Below are 23,877 nucleotides of genomic sequence, written 5' to 3' on the forward strand. Positions count from 1 at the left end.
AGCCCAGAAGGAAGTGGGACACTCCAGCGCACAGGGAAAAGGACTAGCAGCCAGGAGTCAGCTCCCATGTCCTGCTGCCGGAGGAGCAGGTGGCTGCTCCTCACCTGGTACCTACTCCTCTCTCCTCTGGCTGCTCATGTGGCAGATCATATATCTATACACTTAACTGATGGCTACTGTAATGGGGGCCCAGACTCAAACAGACCTACTAGTTTCAATTGTAATATTAAAACCAATAAAAAAGACAGATGTGGGGAGAGGCAATGAAGCAGAAAAGTATCTTTTATCTTTTAGAGTAACTCAGAAAAAAACAACAAAACAGATAGGCTAACTCATCTAGCATAACGGGGGGGGGGGCACAATTTCTAGAGAAAAGTAAACACCTTCAGTTGTCAGCAAACCGTGTTGCACTAAAATGACTAAACTTAAGTAGGCAGAGCATCTCAGCTACAGGTGAAGTGAGTTCATCTTTAGCTACCCCTTCCCATGCCTGGCTGACTCCAGGTGAGGGCCTTTCCATGAGTGCACATTAGCTCATGTGGGAGGAGGGTTTCTCAGTTGACCTGCTGCTACTCACTAACCCGAATGAAAGTCCTGATGTTTCCAATGATTTCCAAACTATTAGTCACTTCTCTTCCTTGTTCAGAATCAGCTGAGTTCAGTTGTGATGACTCACTGTCTCTCTTCAGTTCATACAGAGGGCCAGGTTTTAAAGTTATTTAAGTATTTCAGTAGATACCTTATATAATTTTTATCTGTAAATTTAAAAATCCTCTATGAATTGCCACTAAAAGCAAAAAACTGTAGCACTTGCAAACAGGAAAATTCTGATACTGTAAGAGTCTAAATGGTTTCAGAAAGCTGGCCCAAGAGATCCAGAGTATATGTCCTACCTTAGAAGCTAGACTTCCCTCCCTAACAGTTGCTCAGAATATTTTCTAGGTCCACGTGGAACACCACTGCTTTGAATATTCTGGATAGAATTTGCCCAAACACTAGGGAGTAATTCTAGTTACTGCAGTGTCGGAGCACATGTTTTTGTTGATCTACCAGGCAACTCTTCAGGACATTGGGCTTCTTGGAGTTTGCAGCCCACCTGCATTTGAGCAGTGTTATATGTTCAATCCAAGAGGTATGGCTGGATGTGATACTGACCAGTAACTCATGCTTGAAAACAGGCACATTCCTGAATTTGCTTCAGTTTCTTTTTAACTCAAAACGTTATAAACACTAGCAGTGTAAATCATCTTTATTTTGACTTGTGGAAAGTATGATCCAGAAAGCAATGGAAGCCCTCCAGCTACAGAGCAGGTACAAAATGAAGAAAGCAGACAACGTTCCCTCACACAAGAGCTTTTAGAGGTATGGCTTTTTCGGTAAAATACCAGTCTCCCAAGCACCATCACTATATTGACTCACAGACTGTACAGCATGTCTTGCTCACACTTGGTTTACGCTGATAAAACATACAATGCTTTTAGTGTACTAATTCCTAATTTGCACGTCAATGGACGCACCAAGAAGCCTCTTGCCTGCCGGCATGAATCTCGCCTTTTATGTCCACAGAAAAATACCTGAAGTTAGATTTTTTTTTAAATACCATCTTTACTCAGTACCTCACAATAGCAAAAAAGAGAACATCAAAGAATTATACTTTTACAGAGGAGCTTCTATCAAGCAGCTATTCTTGTCTTGGTGTAATATCTTCTTTTCTTAGCAGTTGATTAGAATCTGTTCAGTTCCACTGGGATACACCCAATGACACTCCCTTGATAGAGAGATATACAGAGGAGATAAAAGAAAATAATATATCACTGGCAATGCTTAGAACATTGTTAAAAGCGTATATTCAGTACCTACTTATCCTTTATGTATACAGATATCTGTGGTGACAAATAGCCTATTATGGTATGTGATTGACTTAAGATATAAAACAAAAACGCAAACAGAATACTGAATAACCCCAGAACCATTTACTATTCACATTTCCTACCATTCCTCTTAAGCATTCCCAGATTATCCACAGGAGAAGGAAAGCAAGGGAAGAAAACAAGTCTTAACCCGGCTTCAGAGAAAAGCTGGAGATAGCATAATTGCGGATTTCTCAGGTAGTTCAGCCAGTAAACGATGGGATTTGGATTTGCCACTGTCCAATGTAGATGTGTTCAGGATTTCTAAGTTCTTCTCCAGCAGCACAAAATGGCCTTGACAGGAGACAAGGCTCAAGGATGAGATGATAACAGAGACCAGAGCATGCTCTAGGACAAGACACCTAAAGGCAGGGGAAGAGAAAACATTGGGGCACCACACAGCATAAAGGCTTCATTCAAAAGTCAGGGGCTTGTTCTCTGCTCTTCCATGCTCAAAGACACTTATACATGTGCACAACACCTTCAATAAAATGTGCATAGCTGTGAGTGAAAAATCCTTGAGCTCCTCCTTGGATTTTCTATTTACTTTTCTTTTGAGCAAACGCTGTCCTCAGGGTCACAATTTAATGACAGTTTGTTAACTAAGAACCTGAAAGGCTGACATCTGAAATTCATCTAGAGGGCAATCTCAAGCAATGTTGGGCTACTGTTATGGTTTGACTTGAAAAAAGTCACACTATGTGTCTACTGAACTGTTTTACAGCAAATTTTCAGTAGCTGCTATCCCAAATACGTTATAACTCTATTATATACAGAATTGTAAAGGAGAAAACTAAAAAAATATCTGTCAGACCTGTGCTCTCCACTTACTGGTGAATTAACTAGAGATTCAGTGGTAATGCAGACAGTGAGCTCTTTCATGGTTTCATTTGGCAGGATAATACAAAAAGTACACAGGCTTTAAGGACAGCATTTTCAAAGTGCCCTTGTTCATTAACTATTTAAGCTCTCAGTAAAAGTTACCTGGAGTTACTTTTGACCCAAGTACTTTCAGTCATTCTATCCTAATTCTTCACAGACTTAAGACAACCACAACCTCTTATCCTTAGACAGAGGAGTCTATAATTACCCAGCTGAGATTTCTCTGCATCCTTTTTGGGGAATGTGAGCTACCCACACTGCCAGAGATGAGATACTGGCCACATACTGCTGATCTAATCCAAAATCACAATGCTCCTATGATCCAGCAGGTAATAATTCTTTTCATCTGTTTTATTCATTTCATCTAATCAATCATCAATTCAATAAAGCTGCTTGAATTTTTTTGTATCATTTAGATGGCCAGGCAACACATACTTAGCTCCCTTAATATTTCTTCACATGTCAAGTCATCAACCTCTCTAGCCCTTTAATCATTTTTGTTGCTCTTCTGTGAATACCTGCTGGCTTTCCCAAAATTTTCCAGTACTGAAGTGCTCAGATGAGAATGCAGCATTTCAGCTGCACTCTTATAAGACAGAAAAAACAAACTCCTTCCTGTTTTTCCAGGCATTCCAAATCATGATTTTGCCAGTTAAGACAGATCAGCCCAACCCTGATGCAAGGAAACAGAATAGGCTAAATCAGCACTACTAAGAAGAGAAGACAATCACTGACCATGTAATACCACTAGGCTGCCTTCTGCATTAAACTGTGCCCCAAAATTCAGTGTTACATGGGGAGATAGTGATTCTCTTGTGCTACAGAACATTTTCAGTGTATAACCATTACCAGTTCTCCTCAGCTTTTCTAAATCTGCTGTGACAGAGATAAGCATGAAATTCACCAAATTCTCTTTGCAAGGCCTTTTAGTGACTATTATCTATCATTTTGACTGCAAGACCTCTTACTTCTAAACTTTTACTGGGGGCTTCAGGTCTGAAAAGAACGGAAAACACGAAAGCTAAACTGTGTTTCACCTCAAAATAACGACAAAAGTCCTACGATTTCCATACAAACTACATAAATCATCCTGTGCTCTCCAGTTCTTGTAGCATATAGTTTTGTTCAAGTCATTTAGCACTGCCTTCTTGAGTTTAGGCTGAGTTCCTATCTCTCAGTGATGCAGAAAGCTCACAGTCTATTAGCAAATATAAATAGCTTTACACATATCATTTGTATATGCTGTTCACTGTAACAACGTGCAAAATTTCCTCTTCTACCCTTGGGAAACTTCGTTAAACCCTTGTTGGACCTGCCATGGATATAAAGTAAGATACTAACATCAATTAGGTAATACCCTACTCTGACAGCAACCAAAAAGCCATGGCTACACAACTGCATGATGTCCCTCTATATTGCAGAGGGCTCATCAGCACAGTCAACTGCTCCAAAGTCAGCTCTGAGAGACTAGCTAAGCTTTTTGCTTCAGCTTAGGAAGAAGTATTGGTGTATGGCCTAAAACATCTTAACAGTTAGAATTTTATTTTCCTGGCACTGAGCTCCAAAGTCCTTGCCAATGCCAGTGCCTCCTTCCCAGGTAACAGCAAAAACTCCTTTACTTTCTTCCAGAGAAGAGGCTCATGTGGAGTCCTGGTGCAAGGATCCTCTGCATGAACACTACAGAATTCAGGTTCTCACTTGATTTACAACCCAAACAAAGCAGTCTTCTCATGAGACACTGGACTCAAACCTATTCAGGTTTAGCTGAAGCCTTGAGTAACAAGTTTAGAGGGAAACTCTATAGCTCACCTCTCTCTACTTGATGCTCCTGAGCCTTTCTTCTTTTCAGACATGGGATTTTACGTAGGGACTCAAGAGTTTTCAAGAAAAAGAAATCATTCAGCAAAAAAGTCACCTAAACAGGTGGTAAGGGAGGCCAGGTGCATGCATGGGGGGTTAGCTGCTTTTCAAGTTGAGTAAATATCTGCAACCTACGTAAGCCCAACATCTTCTGGCACAAAGTGAGGTTTATGAATCAGTACTTTGCACCCCATGCTCAATTCAAAGCTTTTAAAAGTTATTTCATCCCTTGCATTCAGTGAGTTTTCTGATTTATTACAAAAAAGTGAGAGGTCCTCCCTCCCATTGCCAATTACCTGAGCCACAGTCCTCTCTGATGTATCCTTGGTTTCCAGACTTTCAGGTCTCTGCTTCTGTAACCTAAAATAGTTGTCAAACAGGAGCAATTTTCTACTTATGCAGAAGCCAGATAATTAGTGCGGTAGCCTGTCATTCTGTCACACTGGCTTGACAAACAATATACCAGATTAAAGAGTTGCTAACTGGCTGATACTGTTAGCAGCAATTTCATAGTGCTAATGTACCAAGAAAACATTAAGAAGTTGCTTTGATCAGACTATGGAAAAATTAAACAAAATGAGTTTGTCAAGTTTTGCAAGATGAAGAGTATTCTCCTAAAGAAGAAATCACATTTGCAGGTAGTACTTTCAACAGAGGGTTAATAACATTCCTTCTGTACATATCACAGAGGTACTCAGGCAACAGGGAAAAAAGCTCCTTGTGACTCCTTCTTGAATTTGGACACCATTAGTGAAAAACAGCAGAAAATTTGAAAACTAAAATACAAACAGCGAACATATTTAAGGGTATAGGTACAAGAGATCCTTGTAGGTATAACATCCAGTAGGAATAGCAAGATACTTTGAAAACTATTTCACTGTAAAAGCCTGTGACCACAAAAAATTGCCAATGAATGCCCAAAATCAACTTGAAATATGACCAATGTCTCCTCAATCACCAAAGATCACTTAGAAAATAACGTGGACAGGATATAGCATGCCTTTCAGTTACAATCAATTAAGTAAGAAGAGACAACATAATAAGGATAATTAACAACATTTGGACTAAGCTAGGATTATAACAGTTAAGAGCAGTAATTTTGCTACTTTCATTTAATGTACCTTTGGACAGATTTTAAATGGACAGGTAGTTGCAAAGTTAGCAATCAGTGTGACATTTCCATACTTGTCAAACCAATGAGAAAGAAATAAAACCTAAGTTGCAGGAAACACATTAGTGAATCGTTCTGAAAATTACTGCAGCTCTCATTTTTTCTAAGGAGAAAAATGAAATAGACAGAGATAAACACTTATATCTCAATATTTACAATTCTGTGAGTACTATTTGTACATTTGTAAAAGTGCAAATGAGCTAAAATTCTCTTTTTCATTGCTAAGGTCTTGCTACATTTTCATATTTCTTAAAAGCCTGTAACAAGAGAAGGTAAATAATCACACTTGAAAAGATGTTGTCTCCTGCCACATCTCCATCAGTTCCGTGAATGAGTCTGAGCTGCTCTTTCACTTTAGCTTCTTCCCCTTTGAGGTTCCTCTTCCTACAGGAAAAAAAAAAAGAGAAAAACAAAATCATCTCCATGCAAAGCCCTTGAGAAACGATAGCACAGACATCATGAGCTAGTGCAACCCACCTCCCAGAAACTAGAAATTGAGATCTAATTTTTTAGACCTCCTAAACTGCTCAGGCATGGATCCTTCATACTGTGCAAGGGTACTTTTAATTACAAAAACATGTTAGGGTAAAAAGAGCAAGTGAGCATGAAATTTGGCAAGTCAGTGGGGTTGCCCAGCCTAAAAGGAAATCTATCCAGTACCAGCTACTGTGGGGAGATGACACGCAGGAGCTAATTTTTTTTGTCAAGAGGAAAATGTAAAAAGTGAACATCAACTAAAAGACAAAGCGGAAAGGAAGGAAATTTCCTTTCCGACTTCTGCAGTGAGTTCTCTCTTTTGGCAACCACCCACACACTCCATTGCAAAGGGAAGCTGGCAGGTGGCTGGAATAGCAGCAGACACAGCCCCATGTGCTTGGCACAGAAGTACTCATTTTGCATTTTTGGATAGCCAGCAGAAGATAGGACTCTTTTTGGCAAGATGAAAGACGAAATTAGGAAGATGTCTGCTATCTGTATGTTGCTTCTTAGCAGCTTCCACGCTTGAGTCCAAGTCACTCTCTCCCCCACCCTGCATCGAGAAACCTGGAATCCTCTTATGAGGGGCTGCAGGAAGAAAATAATATCTATATGTTTGGAGGGGTCTAAGTGTTACCATCTGTTGTTCTACAAGTTTTCTGTATTTTACTGAATGAGTTTAAACCCATTAATCATTGATATACTATTGTTACTCATTAAAGTTACTTATTTGTCTAAAATGATGAGGCAAAAAAGGAATCACATTGAATAAACTTCATCTGGAAGGAAAGCCACTGATTTCTTTACAGCACTTCTCAATTTAATCTACTAATTGAAATCAGTCTACCTCTTGCATCAAGAAAACGAAGGACAATTATGTTGTTCTTTCAACCTTTGTGTTCAGAGATTGCATTGATCTTCATTATATTAGTAAGCCAAACTATTCCTTCATTTCTGCTAGCTTTATAAGAAAGGAAAACAGGGAATAACACAGGGAAAAAAGAAACAGGGTTAATCAACTTGTTTTCTCTTGCTTGTTTACCATTAATGGTTATACTTCATCTGTTGCTTAACCACATTAGTGCTTAAATGATCTGATGTTGGCTCACAAAACTGCTATAGACTTAGATGTAGCTCTTTTAAGACAAAAATAGGAGCATGGCTAAATTCCCAGAGGATAAACAATTATTTCCTGTAAGCTGTCAGATGCAGATTCATCTCATCTAAATTTAGGCACTTATGTTTCTCCAGGCCCACACATAGTCAGAGAAGAGAGAGAATTTAGACACCCCTTCGCCTCCATGTTCAGCCCACCAACCTGCCTCCCCGGATCACGCAGCAAGCCTAATAGGGCCTCTTCCAGACTTGGATATTTCATTAAATAAGCCTAAGTGTTCAGTGAATTTGTAGCAAAAGGATTAACTAAAAAGGCAGCAATTGACACAAAAAGGCTAGAAACCAGGAAAGGAGAAAAAAACATAGAAAAGCAGTACACATTCATAGTTCTCTTGTTCAGTAAAGCATCCGAGAACTACTCAAATACAAACACCACTATTTCTTTGATAGATAGTTCTGTGTACTCAAGCTTACTACATGAACAACCTGTTTTAAAATAATAGAATTATTTCAGGAAGCATTTGCTGCATGTATTTAACTCAGTATTCTCTTGATCATTAATCAGGTCAAGGCATCCATTACTTTGTTACCCTCCTCAGTCTCCCTCAAATTGAATTTGAGTGTTACAGTCACCCTCAGGGCAAGTTTGGCAGCTGCAGACCCAGATGGGTGATTCCAGCAATCACATGTCAGGGTCAGTATGGTCTCCTGATCAGCCCAGGTTGGCTCAGCTGATAGCTATGCACTTGCCTCTTGGGTAACCAGGAGAGCAGTCTACTGTTGAACTTCCTTGTAGCCTCACATCATCAGTCACAGAAAGCAAAGAATATGGTCTTTTTAATATGCCTGTGTGCAAATCTTTACAAATTGTGAGTTGAATTAATGAGATTATTTCCCTAGGATTTTACACTTTCTGGGCAGAAGTCCATGATGAAATTACAGCCATATAACATGTTGTTTAGCTTCTCTCATACGTAGTAACTTTTGACTGTGAATCAGAAATAACATCTGTAACTTGTGTTACACATTGCTTTAAAAAATGTAATAATTAAACATAGGAATAGTCAAACTGGAAGCATTCTCAGATACCACAACCCAATGATCACTGATGACACAGAAGTCATGATAGTAGCTATCAAGGATTTATTATTTCAACTAATGACATGTATGATACTCACGAATGCTGAGACTGCACACACTTCAGAGAATAAGCTCAGAGTTCAAAGTGATCTTGGCCAACAGAAGAAATCATTGCAAAAGATATGGATACGTGTCAACTTCTACGTTCAAGAAGGAAAAAAATCATCTGCTCATATATAAAATAGGAGTGGTGGACTGAACAGATCACAGGCTGAATGTGAACCATAGATCTCTGGTTGCTGCAGGAAAGGTAGGCATAATTATGGCTGGTAAAGTCCACGGATACATCTGTCTTCTGCACTGATGGTGAGATGTCATCTAGAGCACTGCAACTAATCAGTCTGGGTACTGCGGGTCAAGGTGCACGTGGATCAGCTGCAGAGACACCAGAGGAGAGCAGTAAGTACGATCGGCTATCTCAAAAATATAACCTATGAAGAAAGGTAGAAGAAACCAGAGTCGCTTACCTCAGGAACAGTATGAATGAGAGGGAAATAAAAACCCTCTTTACCTAAGCAGGTTTCTCAGGAACTTCCAGGGTAAAATAGGTACTTTCCAGGTGCTCAAAAGGTACTTTCTGAATTAGTTGTCAGGAAATAAGGTTTTGCTAGTAAACAATTTTGGATTTGACATCCATGTTACGTAAGTCAAGCCTTGGATCTGTGCAGAAAGTCTTGAAGAAACGTTCAAGCTTTGATACATCCCCATGCCACTATTTTGGATGCTACCAAAGTAATGAAAAAAATGCATGAGCAGGTTGGTTATTTGCCTTTCCCAGGAACAGAGTTTTGATGCGTTACAAGGATACATACTAAAATGTGTGTTGAAAAAAGTTACCTGCAAGCCTACAATCTTTTAGAAGCATAAGGTCTAATAAAAGAGCAATTAGTCCAACATCATATGACTCCTATATGAAATAAAATCCTGGCTTTACGCATAACTTCGTTTCTAATACATTCAATCCTAGTCTTTATGATGTCTAAATAAGTAAAAAATTATAGCAAACAAAATAGTTAAGCATGGTATCCACGCATAATAAAATTTAATATGCGGACTGCAGGAAATTTAACCTCTTATTAGTCTGAAAGAGAAAAATGAATCTAAGAGTACTGTAAATCACCATTCATTTACCATAGATTGCAATTACCATCTACGTAGCAGTTCTGGAGATCTGTTCTACTGAGCTATGAACTGAGTTTATATCACAATTTTCAGGATATAGAACAAGAATAAAAACTATACTCCTCCTTGTTTAATGACTAACAATACCATTTCAAGTCATATTAAGCTTTAAATAACTAATCCTGCAAGAAGCTAAATTCTTAAAGTCCTATTTGAATCCTTAAAGGTTTAGCGAATTGCACTTCAAATGTTTCCGATAAGAACATGAGGCAAAAGTGACTAAATGATGAGATCAAGCCCAACTTTTCATCCAGCAGCTGTTCATCATCGTCACTTTTTTCCCCTCAGTTAATGTATAATATTGAAAGGGGAGCGGATTCAGTCAGCTACACTGAACGTTCTCAAAAACTTTATTAAGATTTAATCCATCTTTTACAAATCAGCTATTTTTTCAGAAGCAGCAAATGATAAATCCTCATTTTACAAGATGTCATATTAGACATCGCACATTGAGTGATGGAAGTAGCCAAATCCATTGCATGTTAATCTATTTCCCTATTTATTAGCTGAGATACTTTCAAACTTACAGTTAATAAAAACAATACAAACTCTTTTTTGTTTCACATATAATTTGTAGAAATTGAAAAGCCATCAGCTCAGCAGTCATGGAGCACAGGGATAATACTCTTTATGTTTAATACTTCATTCTCAGAAGAGGCTGCCTTTTCATCCTTACCTGAAAGCGTGAAGAAAGAGAACAAACTCTGCATCTAAAGAGTTTACTCTCACTAATTCAAAGGAAAATGGAAGGTGCTATATTACAACTTGGTTTCCACCAACGTGTTTGACATGTTTGACCTTGCAAGCTCCAAATAAAAAATCCTTGCAACTGTATTGGTAAATAAACTGATTCAGGCTGACACAGAGGCGATGGCAGAAGTGATATACACAGACCATCAAGCTGTCATTTCTATAAAATGATTTTTTTCTTTTTTTTAAACTAGCAGCACTTTAGAAAGTGCCTTAAAACACAGCAATCTTTCAGCCAATTTTCTTATGTTACAACATCAAAAACAAAAAGGAATGAAGGCTGTATTCAAGTACCAGAGGACAAAAAAGGGCATCTTGAAAATCTTCTGCGCTAAAATTACAAATGGGACAGTTGTTATTCATATAGGATTGGAAACAAAAAAAAAAATTTTATGTACCCTGAAATTTATTATAAGCTTCATAAATACTAAGTTGAAACATCCCTATTTAACTTTCAGCACTTGCAGCTTAAGTTACATCCAAGCTGTACTCTTTTAAAACCAAAAGCCATTCTTTGTTAAACCAAAATCTGATACGAAAGCATTAAGTGCTGGTTAAAACTTGAGCCTGGCAAGCACGTAGGTATTCTTATTTAAGTTTTACCATTTATTGCTTCCTTGACTACAGGCATCAGCAAAAATCACAATCCTATTATATCTGACAACGTATAAGTATTTTGAAAAGTGTAGTTTTCTCAATGCAAATAACATTATAGTTGCTACCTACCTATCATTAATCTCAATGCAGCACAGACACTTTGAATAGCTCAGTCAGGCGTTAAGTGTACAATTAGATGCCTATTTAGCTTTATAAAGCTGGCATGTATTCTCCTAATTCACATCTGTCATATAGGATCATAGTGCCTAGCCCACAGGTAAGTCTCAGTACCCATTTGCAAATATTTCATTAGACTCCCATGAAAAGTTAGAAAGAACAGCAAAGTGCTGCTATTGTTTCATCTCTAAGCCATAATAAATTTCTTTACTAGTGATTATACTAGCACTTATCGTTAATTATTGTTAATACAACTAGGAAGGATTTATTATCTGTGGGTAGGACTTCAACACTAGTTTTAAAATTCACGCCCCTGGCTGTCTGCTATGCTTTGAAAAATCATCATTTTATAATTAACTTGTAGGGTATTAAACAAATCTAAACTTTTAAAGCCAATATTTTATAAAAGAGCAAGAAGACTTTCTCAAAATATAGCAGACAATTATTTAAACCAAAAACTCAAGTATTCATACTACATATTTTAACTAAAATAAATCAGTAACAATCAGGAGATCTAGAAGGCAAGGAGCACAGGTGAAGGACGGCATTAGGGGCTGCATGGACAGTTCAGATGCAGCTGTGGTATAGAAGAGAGCAACCCCATAGCACACCTGTAATTCCTTGGGCTTGAACCATGATACAAATTCAGCCACAGCCACTGAGATGAAGACGTAGCAGCAATAATTTTTCTTGAACTTTTTCTATGTCTCTGGAAGGAGCAATTCTGTTTCCTTTGGAAATTAAACATTTCGTTCCCATGAGGTTAACAGAAATTAGCTACTGATGGGTATTCCCTATATGAAAACAAAAATTTAATAGTAACAAAAGGAACCCTCACTGTTAGAAAAGAAAACAGAACAGTTAAAGTGTTGTTAAATATAATTTTCAGACTGTGTGTAACTTTTAATTGACTGAATGAAATTTATGAGGCATCGCAGGGAAAACCAGAGAAAACAGAGATACTTAGTTTTTCCTTTCTCTTTCCCCTTATTGATACCAGTCCAAAGGCTAGGAAAGTCTCGGAGCAATGCAAAAGCAGCAGAGTAGCTCGTGTACAAGACGATCAGGAAATGGTTTTGGAGCTGATTATCAGCAGGAGCAATTTTCTCCCGGAGGCTGTAACAACTCAGATCTAGAATTCTGGCTTTCAGCAAAGTACTGGCTTGCAGAATATAAAACAGCAGTTATATAAACCATAACAACAATGAAGGCAGATAGAGCATTATTAAGCGAGAACATAGCAACAGCATGTATTTTGTGGCAGTGTAGGCTGCCTTGCCCCTTTGTGTTACTAGACATTTAGATATTCCTTCCAGAGCTGAAATGCATGCTGCTATAAAACTCTTGCTGCACTGCATTTCTTCTTTTACAGAGTAATATCCGCTACCATAGTTTTATGTTTGCATATAAGGTGTAAGAACTTAACGAGGAAAATAAGATGGAGCTGTTCTGAATATTACTTTATCATTTTGAAAGGTAGCATAATACTGTAGACCACCCACTGGCTACTTGCCTCATCCACTGGCTGAATAGTAACAATAATAATGGACCTTTATTGGAAGCCGGTCTTGAAGCGAACAAAGGACACAAGGTGAACGGGTCCAACTACAGAGGCCAATTTAACTAGATAAACTAAAGCTTTTAACTCTTCCATTTCAGAGCATCATGAAGACATTACAGTAAGAATTTAGTGCAGATCCTGATGAAAATACTTAACAGTCATACAATAACAATTAACTCAACCAGACAGAGGTTCTTCCAGCTTTAGTACAGAAACAGGCCTTCACAGACCACAAACATTGAGGAAGGTAGCCTATATAACCTTTTCCTCTCTTTTGAGGCATTAGTGGTCAAGGTATCAGATTTCCAAAAAAAAAAAAAGCCATATATTGGAATGAGTCTCTTTTCAATATACCTTTTCTCACTAGTAATCAGAACAAGCCAGGAGTGATAAGTTCATAGTCATCCTGACTCCTGGAAATATTTATACACATTGATCCTTAAATCAGTTTCTTTTGAAAAACTTTGCATGAGGCTGTCCATGGAAAATAGCTATGCTGAACAACAATCTGGAAAGCAAAGAAAGAATGTACTAGAACACATTAACTTTATACTGCAGTTGTTGTAACCAAACTCTGTGTTAAATTTACTCTATTTTAGCTTATGGAGCAAGTGCTGCTTTAAGCACTACAAATTAAAAATAAATCTCTAAGAACACCACAAGTTCCTTTCACTGGATTCTTAAAATCGCTGTTGAGGGAGACAATGACATAGGGAAATGCATTCATTTCAGAAGAAGGAGATCCACCATACTTCACAGAAGGTATTAAAACTCCCAAAATAGTTAGGAACAACATCCTCCAGCTAAACTTGGAGAAAGTCAAGGAGGATAAATTATGAGGCAGTATGACAAAATCTGAGCAACAGCTGCTCAAACTCAAACTCCTTAGCTGACAGTTATCCAGAGTTTGTCAGAAAAGAACTAAACTTCCTTGAAAAAAATGCCCCATATTGAAAATGGTCCTGACTTCAGGGTTAACAAATACTCCATTCAACAGGCTAATGTGGCTTGAGGAAGCTGAAAACTGAATTTTCACTTACAGATATCATCATCATTTAACCCAGTGGCTCAACAAAAAGAGGAAGTTTTCATTTACAAAAATCGATCACCTCAACGATCTGGAAAACAGGTAAAGGAAGAAAAATATGCTCTGTGGCCCTCCTGAATTAAAAAAAGAAAAGAAAAAAAGGACTATAACAACCGGTATGCCGATTTTATTCTTTGAACTGATTTCTGCTGGATTAGATTTATCAGATTTGACAGTCTAAACTACTGAGGAGTATTAGGATGAGTTTCCTATCAGCTTAACATCACAGGACTGCACAAACACTGGCAAATAACGTTAGGGAAATCATGTCTGTTCAGAGAACAAAATTCTAGGCTTTAAAATTGTTGGCTGCATGTTAGTAAAATCACTTCAAAGTCTTCATAAAGCTACCTTTTTTCCACGAAAGCAGCAATATGGTCCCTCTGTTGCTGTCCTCTGAAGAGAGAGTAAATACTAACATGTCTCTGAAACACTTTCAGGGCTGGAGCCAGCTGCAGCAGCCCATATTTAGTAGAGATTTTGCTATAAACACATTACACCGATACCAGATTTCAGTTAACATACAGCTACATGCATACTGAAATGTTAGTTTGGAGCTCGAGGCCTGCAGGTCTTGAAGAGTTCACACCACCAGACTCCGAGATTTGGAAAACTAAGAAAGGTGCCCTAGGAGAAAGCCATCAGCTCTAAAATTCACTTCTGCCCACAGCAGAGCTACTATACGGATGGGAGAACGAGGACCCTTGCCATATTCCGACAGGCACCAGGGTGACACAGTTCCTCTCGCGTGGGAAGATTCAGAAAATAATTCCTACAGAAGACATCTCAGTATGTGGCTGTTCATCAGGCTTCTATGACAAAGCACACATGGATATACCACCACAATAAGAAGTCAATTCTGAAGTATTTTCAGCAACAGATAGGCCTACGTCTATGATTAAACAGGCTAGACAGCAAGCACAGTGCCTGGAATAGCAGTAGGTGCCCTGCTGATAGGAAAGCCACAAGACCATTTAGCATCCTGCTAGTCTGCCAGGGATCAGGGTAGCTGACTGCGAGCGATCTCCTGCCTGAGGAGACTGGTAGTGGGGTTTTGTTCATATGCTTATAACTCTTGACTGAATATGTTACGATGTGTTAATTCTTCTTTAAATATGTGAAATATATGTGAACAGGGTAGCAGAGCGCTCAGTCCAACACCAGCTTGAACATATCGGATCTCTTCTCAGATCTACCAAGGTCAAAGGGTTCCTATTAGCTGCACTGAAAAATAAATTCGGGGTCACAGAAAATAAGCTATTTTATATTTTTTAGTAGGAAGCAGTATAATAGTTTAGTGTGCATCCATACATTTTACGTATGTGAATAGGGCCCTACTATTAGGTTTAAAAATTACAGAAACCTTCTAACCTATCAGGTGAGGGAGTTCAAGACCTTCAGCCTCTGGTATAAAGCAGTATTAAGTGTATCCTACCACATTCCCAGCAGCCACTTATCTAATCTGCTCGTGAGAATCGCCAGCGTGAAGTACATTATAGGAGAGCACTAGAAGATTGTTGTTTGGAAACTTAATGCCACACAAAAATCTAAGAATTCCTGCATATTCAAAGTGCAATTTTAAAGCAAGTTAGAAAATGCTTTTGACCAGAACAAGGCAAACTGACACACTTCAAATGCAGATTCTAAGAAAACTTCCTGTTTTTATTTTTTTCTATTTATTTGTATTAAATGACAACTTCTGCTGAATGTATACTTAAAACTGGCTGAATAACTTTGTTTAAATATTAACGGAAACAAATCAGTCAGAATATTCTGGAAAAGTAATACCTTAAGAAAAGTAGAAAGAAATTAAAAACAATCCTCTAGCATGAATATGCTTATGCCGATTTACTTGTAACTGCAGTTACAAGTTACTCCTGCAGTAACTGCGGTTACTCTAGTTACAGCATCTAGTAGCATAGGAAGCACTGAGATGAGCAAAGGGACAGGGTATTTATTCTCACATTTTAAGTTTTAATAACCCATTTTGCTTCCTTACAAGTATTACTATTTCTTCCACCCATAATTTTATATTTCTTAATTTAACATATTTTTTCATTATATATTGTATTTTTTAATAAGGTAATGGCAAACACCAAATACACTTCAAGACATGTAAAATGGTATTCCTTATAAAAAGATGTAAAAACGTCCAGAAGGGCTTTTCTGGTCAGTGTTTCTGTTCCTCTTTATCACAAGCTAGCAAGGAACAAAACCCTGTCGCTGCAATTTGTCACATGCTTTGCGTTCTTTGCAACTGAAGTCTCATCAACTGGCCCAAAGCAATCCTGGATGTTGCTGATATAGAACAAGTAATATACAGGATAGAAGAAACTCATGGAAAACAGCAAAGTACTCCCACAAACAGGCATCCTACGCACTTTGCTTGCTCTCCAAAACTCCTCAAAGGTATGCTGGAGCAGGGGGTTTCCTCCCATCACGGCTGCAAATGCTGCTCTGCTGCCTCCAGCACAGCCTGAACAAAACAGAGCTGCAAACATGCAGTTACTCACTGCCAATACTTACCTGGAAGATCACATGTCTCCCTTACCTCTTTCTTTCCTTAACGAAGGCCAAGGCTATTATGGAAATATCACAGATGCAATTTTTTTTAAAAAAAAAAACACTAAGCATCAACAAGTCTATTCTAAATAAACTCAGGGCAAGTCTCCCATGTTGTTACGCTGTGTGTATCACGCTAGATGCTAGAGCAAGAGCCACTGCGCATTTGAGGTTTACATTCTGCTGCTAAAGAAAAGAGAAAAAGCATGGAAAAGAAAGAATTGGCTACTTCTGAGCAGCAGCCTGCTGCTGAAAATCAGGATTTGCTCTGCCTTTCCCCTATTCTGATGAGCCGGTGGCACCAGGGAGGCGCACGAGCAGATTTAACTGGATCACAGGCTGGATCTGCTGCGACACCAGGGCACCTGGCACCTGCCGCGCGCACAGGAGCGGACACAGCGTTCTGGGGAGAGGCAGGATGCTGAGGCTCAAGGGAAGTATATCCACGCACAATCCCAGCAAACGCTCCCTGGAAAAAGACGGCGTGCGCTAAGTCTGTTTTCTCTCTCCCTACGGTTTTCAGTAGCACTGGCTTAGACTCCTGGAGACTAGGGCCTGTACAAAAATAGGCTGAGCCTATAAGTACGCAGCTGAAAAAACACAGAGCCACAGAGTACAGAACAGAATCCATCAGAGCTTTTTGTTAATTTTGGAGGCAGAGAGAGATGCAGGGGAGGGGAGAAAGCTGAACACAGGCATTTAGTTCTTACTTTTTAGCACAGGATTGGAAACAGGTGTTTTCTCCCTCCACAAACTGCCTTCCACTACAAGAGGCCTATGAGTGTTTAGAGATATTAATCTGAAGAGTAAACGACAAGAATATCAGATAGGGAATGGCAAGGTAGAGCCATAAGCTCGGCGCAGGAACGAAGGGCTTCGAATGCAACTGGAAAGTGTGTATATTGAACTAGAGTTCATGCTGTGTGATTGTCTAAATCAATTATTTTTAAACAATATATAATCAAGTGTTCTCAAGTGAAAAGCAGCTACATGATTTAAAAAACAGATTCCCAAACTGCATTATATTGACTCAGCTCCTCTGAGCAGGACTCGGCTTTTAGGGAAACTGCATTTGAGCTAGAGCTCAGTGCCTCTGAAAAACTTTACTTAATGAGTCATATTTTAATATTTTCAGGCTGCAGCATATTAAAAAAAGTCAGAAACCATCTTTAAAATGGCTTGCCTGAAATTATAAATGACACTTCAGAACAATTTCTTAAGTTAGAGTTTCAAAATTCGCTAAGGATTATTCCGAATTAATTCAATAGAAAAAGCTATGTTTCTTGTCTCTCTCCCTGACAGTACATTGCACCAATATCCCTGCTTAGAAACCATCTTCCTCTCTTCCAGAGCACTAGTATCAGTTTTGAGGTAAGTCATTTACATAAATCCATAATGCATCCACCAAGCTCTTGGTTCTCAAGGGTATTATAATGCTAATAGAGAAATGACAAAGCAGTAGTTTTATCTTCCTAGACCCAACACCTCTATACTTGACATCTATAGCCCCTGAATGATAAATACAGCTGCAGGCTTTCCATTGTAGTATTTTCATAATCCTTGCTTCTGGGCGTTTATGGTCTAAAGCTGTCTGCTAAGGACTGTAAAAGTGTTTTACTAACGCAAGTTGGTCTAAAAATGCTGAAGACGGTCCTATTTTATGAATGGATATTTAAACTCCTACTTCATAAGCCACAGGCAGTACCAACAGAACACCTCGTTGTTGCATTCGTAAGCAACATAGGAGCTAATCCATTGGACAGAGCACCCAGGATGTCACATTATAATCCTGGAATTGCATCGATAATATGCAACACACGCCCATCCCCCGTGCCACAATACATTCAGTGACAAATTCACTAACTGCTATGTCTCAAGATCAGGACCTATGCATGCACAAGCTCTTTCTTGGAGAAGGATACTATGACCCTTATTTTCTTCTTTCCTGATGTAGAACTGAAGTTCACAGGGGCAACATACTTACCTGACCCATTGGCAGGTGACCGTACAGGCAGATAACAGTGTATGCTTTCTTTTCTCGTGTCCCTCTTTGGTCAACAAAATAGTAGTTCTCCAATCACCCTTCTCTGTACCAGTTTTATGGAATAAAAGGTGGTTGAGGTTAGTTTCTTCTCCTTCATAAACTGTGTCTCTTCAAAACACAGAAAAATCAAAATAAAACCCTTACACACACAGTGGGATTTCTCCCAGGAAGGAATGTGACAGGGGTCCGGATCATCATTTTGAGACCTTCCAGACAAGGTTTCTTCCAGCACAGCATTAAGCAGACAGATAAACTCATTACTTGTACAGATACAGTAGCGTAACAGAGATGTAGCAATAGCACGTAGAACAACAAATATAATGCCACAAAGCCTCTGCTAGCAGAGTAACAGCATTTTTTTAAAGATATTTTTAGTCTTATCCCCATGCTGTGACACTTCAGATATAGCCAAAATCTTGGCTTTTGGAAATATAGGGATCCATACCCAATTACCTTACCTTCAAAAACCCTTATATGAAGAAGTTATGAATTTCAAGAATTTAAGTCCAAGAGAAAACATCCACAGTTCTGAAAAACAGGAACCAAAAGCAGTTTTGAAGATGGAATTAAAGAATGAACTGACACCTGCAATGTACTCTCTGTGCATCTAAAAGTATATTGAATATTATTTTTCTTTTTTTGTTTCAGTTCCAGAGTAGAAAGATATGAGGAACATTCAGGCAATTAATTTCAGCTACTGAGTATCTAAAATTGATGCTACAAATTGCCTCCCAAATATGTCTACCTCTCTCCATTAACTGTAAGAGAAGCTTATGTTCCTCACTTTTCTCCTTTAAATTGTTCTTCAAAGTTTGGTCCATTTTTGACATGTACAGGCAGCTTTAAAAAAAGCTCAGCCTTTTATTGTAAGTGACCTTACAAGTCACTGTATGTCCTTTGAAAACTTTTAGTAATAATTGATCAATTTTCTAAAGTTTGGGGGAGGGAGTGAGGTTAATGTTTTTCTGTGTTAGTGAAGTGTATTGTACACAATACATCTGAAAGCAGTTAATCCAATTGTCTTTCACCTAAAGGTCAGATATTCCCGAAACAATGTTTTAGAAAACGTAGTCTAAACGAACAGTGACCTGCATACACAACAGCCATTCTCACCCATGCATCTGGGCAGATCTGCATTTCCCTTCACAGGAAGCCACACAGGATACAAAGGAGTTCCTGCTGTTGGAATAGGGAAAAGAATGGAAGCTCAGGCTTTTTAGAATAACTGCCTCCACTTCTTATTGAACAAGATCATCTCCCAGAATTAAGGCATCTTAAAACACCAAAGTCAGAACCCACAGCCATGGCTTCCTCAATTGCTTGTACCATAGCCTAAGGCTGTTCCCAACATTTGGGAACTGCTCTACAGGTTTGGTATAACATCTCTTGTTGACCAATGATTAGTCTAAACTTGCTCAGAAAAATGAATAAATATGGGCATCATGCACAACAAGCACTGGATCCAGCCATAACGTTAATTCTGTCCCACCACGTAACCAGTAACACATCCAGCCCCGCAAGGATCTGTGCTTCCTTGCGCCTCCCCTGGTCATTCTTTGGTTCCATCTTCAAAACTGCTTTTGGTTACCGCACATCAGAACCATGGGTGCTTTTCTTGGACTTAAATTCTGGAAATTCATAGCTTCTCCATATAGCAGGCTTTGCAATATCTCTCACGTTACTTAACCCTGACATATCCACGAGGACAAGTATGCCTGTCTGAATAATCACTGTATGCATTGTGTTATCATCGTAACAAAAGCTTTTGCATCAAGTAAGTGACTAATGTTTCCATCACTACAAGCGAAGAGAGAGCTCTCAAAAGCCTAGAACAAAGTCTAGTGGAACTCATCTCCTCCATTGTGCACAGAAACTTCTAAGAGGATATTTTGGTCCTTGTTATTGGTTTGGGCAGCCCTAAACAACCTTTGGGTGGGTTGTAGTCCTCAGGAAATGCAGCAGCAGAACAGCATGTTCTACACCCAGGAATACACTGTCTTTCATGGCTGAAACATCAAATCTAATTTGCCAAAAGCAATTTATATAAACAAAATAGTCTTGTATCCATGAAATAATGTCGCTACAAAATAAAATTGCAGTTTGGCCCAATTTCAGATTTCATTGACAAATTTTAAAGGATAAACACAAAAGCCTGAGTTCGCTTTTACAAAGTAACTTCCCTTAAGCTAGAAATCAACACATAATGATAACATGAACTATTTGAATTAAAATGGAATTAAATACGGGACTTGAAACTATGTTGCTCTTGTTAGTGTAATGTTGGAACATTATCTCTCTAGATGCTCTCCAAAGCATAAAGCCAGTAATGCTGTCTATGAGTCACCTACCAAAACATCTTAGCTGTAGACTAAGTACATAGGGAATGTATAAGCAGTCAAATTCTGAAATTCTATTCATATACTGCCTTTATATTTATTAAATTCAGTTGTAGGAAACAAAGGGAACATTTCATCAAATAAACCATTTTAAAAACTTTTGTTACATCTGTTAGGATTTTTACCACTACATTCTCTACAATGTGCCCGCAAGGCAGGTTCCTGTGATCGAAGTACCAGACCAGTCAATGAGGCAAAGGACAAGTGAAGAAGAGAGAGAAGAAAGAAAGGAAGGAAAGTGATGCTTTAGAAATCGTGTAGGTCAACGTTGCTTTGTTTATACAAGGTCCAACTAAAGCAGTACCCAATTATTTAGGTATTGGAAAAGCAAAGGCAACAAAGGAAGGTTATTTTTACCAATGATTATTGAGAGATAGAAAAGGTGAAAAGCTACTTCCCTTCCCCAGGAGTCCTGGTCCTTTCCATATTTAAACAATATAGGAAAAATCTTTCTGATCTAGTAGGCTCTTTTCTATTTCCATAACAAAAAAGTTTCAAAACCATGAAACACCCTTCAGAGGTTTACCAACCCATCTCATTTCCAAAAAAAATATTCATAGAAAACATAACTCAAGAAGTTTCCAAACAGAGCTGACCTGCGTAAAAAACCCAAGTGACTGAATACAAGGAATCTCCCGAGAGTCCCAAAACCACCCTTCGGGCTCAGAAAACTGCACTAACTTACAACAGTGACTGGCTACGTGCTAGCAATTAAAGATGCACCTCCCAGCTCTAACCGTATTATCCATGCCTGAAAACTAATAAAACTAGCGCTTGTTTTTTTGGGGTTTTTGGGGGGTTTTTTTGGTTTTTTTTTTTTAAATAACTGCATCATGCTGAAGAGTGCCCAGGACATGACAAAGAAGCACATGCATATTTCCTTCAATAGGTTCCTTGGTGAACCTACTCTATGTTTTATAAAACACACATATGCATGCACACGCACACACGTTTTGTGCATGGATATCTTCATTGCAGTTACCAGCAGGTGTTCTGCTTTCCCCCGCCTGTACTCAGAACAGTGCTGCTTTCATTTAGATACAGTTTTACAGGTAAATGGGAATACGAGGCAAAGAGTTGCCAATGGAAAACTAAATATGATAGCTACTTAAAGAGATTAACTTTCTCATTATTGTGTCACTGCACACTGTAATTCAAACAGCTGGTAGCCTCATCTCTTGTAACTATGGAAAATTAAACTGAGAGAGAAATCTCCTTTCTGTACTGTTGTTTTCATGGCTACAAGACTCTTATGTGCCTTTTGTGCCTGTGGTCTTGTATAGGATGCTCAGAATTTAAAGGGCAAGAATAGTTGTTTCTCCTATAAAATTTACTGCTCTTTAATTTGCTAGGAAAGTATTCCTGTAAACGTCTTCAGATAATCTAAACTAAGTTGCAATAGCACTGTTAACACCTCATTTTCCCCTTACACGAGCAAAAAAAAAAAAAAGTATGTGGCAAAAATTTAATTTTCTTGGTTGGAATGGGTTTTCCACTGTAGGTTGCTAATTTTTGCAACAGCAGATTTATCTTTTGTGGAAACACATAAAACACTGCAATATATGTTATGAAGAGCAACAGTAACTCGTTTTACTAGGCAGTAGAGACCCAATGGGCTGATATAAATCTGTGCCACTCCACGCTTCTGTGCAATTTTGTGCAACATGAATTTTAGCTCTAGTAAAATTAATATTGGGTTAAAGGTGTTTTCATACAAACACTCAGAGCAAAACTGCCTTGGAGCATAAAGAAAATTAAAACCTTTTTTTCCCCCTCTATTATAAAATCCTTTTAAGCTCCTTTGAACAATTCTACTACTAAAACACCTATTGTGGCTTAAATTGGCCTTTTACTGAGGAACAGGCAGCAACCCTTTTCAGGGAAAACTATTTCCATGTGGGTACCTCAGGAGCATTTAAAATTATCAGTTTGAAGTATCTTTTACTCATGTTCAAGTTAACTGTGTGGATTGGAGAAGCTCAGCATGTACCATTAACTTTAGTTACTTCCCTTTCAAAGCATGAGTAATTCATGTGCCTTCCCATTCCATATGGGATCTACGAGCCTTTTATTGAAGTAACAGTCAGAGAAAGGTAATTACTGGAGAAAAGCACAAGAGAACTTAAACAGAGAATACGTTATGTAAAACTCTTAGGCTTACCATTTTTAAGGAAGATTTTCCCCACCAACCCCAGCAAAATAGTAATAGCTTGCCTTAACTGGTTAGCTAGATTGGAACTCTGACTCTCGAGACAGTGGTCAAGATGCGGATCAGACAAACAGGAGCCACAAGAGAAAAACAAAGCAATTCTGAGATACAGAAAACGTGACCAACAAAGAAATCTGAAGAACTGGGGCTGTCTGGCTTGCAGATGCCCAAGGGGAGACATTATAGCATTCTACTACTATATTAAAAGTAATTGCAGTGGTTGCAAATAAGCTCTTCTTCATGGTCACTAGGGATAAGACCAGAAGCAACGAGCTGAAACTGCAACCAGAGAGAATTAGGTTAGATACTAAGAAAAAAATTTTAATAGGCAGGACAGTTGCTCACTGGAACAGATTGCCTATGGAGGCTCTGGATTCCCCAGAAGTGGAAAGCCTTTTCAGAACAGGTTACACAAACATCTGTTGGGCATGGTTTAGGTAGAGCAGCATCTGCTGTTGATGCAACGGGATGAATTCAATAACTCCAAGGCCTCTTCCAGATCTATTTTGTAGGACATACAATCAAGGCTGCTTTATTTACAAAAACCTAGTTCCAGTTTTCACTAAAGCCACTATACTCCCTCTTTTAGACAATGTATAAATGGCCTCGTGTATGAGCACATCAGAATAACATCCATTTTACATCTATTCTTTACACAACTACAGTGATATGAAGAATTCACAGTATAATTTAAAATAAGTGTATGCGTTTTGTTACTTGGGAACTGGAAGATCTTCAAATAAATCTTTGAACAAC

The 23,877-nt window shown here is 38.5% G+C and overlaps 1 long non-coding RNA gene across 1 annotated transcript; it reads right to left on the reverse strand.

Annotated features, from left to right (window-relative positions):
- Window positions 1–1,232: 1,232 nt before the first annotated feature.
- LOC104140028 (uncharacterized) lies at window positions 1,233–9,280 on the reverse strand. The gene is made up of 5 exons (XR_693206.2): window positions 9,024–9,280; window positions 8,595–8,931; window positions 6,108–6,207; window positions 4,949–5,012; window positions 1,233–2,272 (listed from the first exon to the last, which is right to left on the reverse strand). It is a non-coding gene; the product is annotated as an uncharacterized lncRNA (long non-coding RNA).
- Between the last annotated feature and the right edge of the window lie 14,597 nt (window positions 9,281–23,877).

The sequence above is a fragment of the Struthio camelus genome, chromosome 9 (genome assembly GCF_040807025.1).
Source record: "Struthio camelus isolate bStrCam1 chromosome 9, bStrCam1.hap1, whole genome shotgun sequence".
Classification (NCBI taxonomy): domain Eukaryota; kingdom Metazoa; phylum Chordata; class Aves; order Struthioniformes; family Struthionidae; genus Struthio; species Struthio camelus.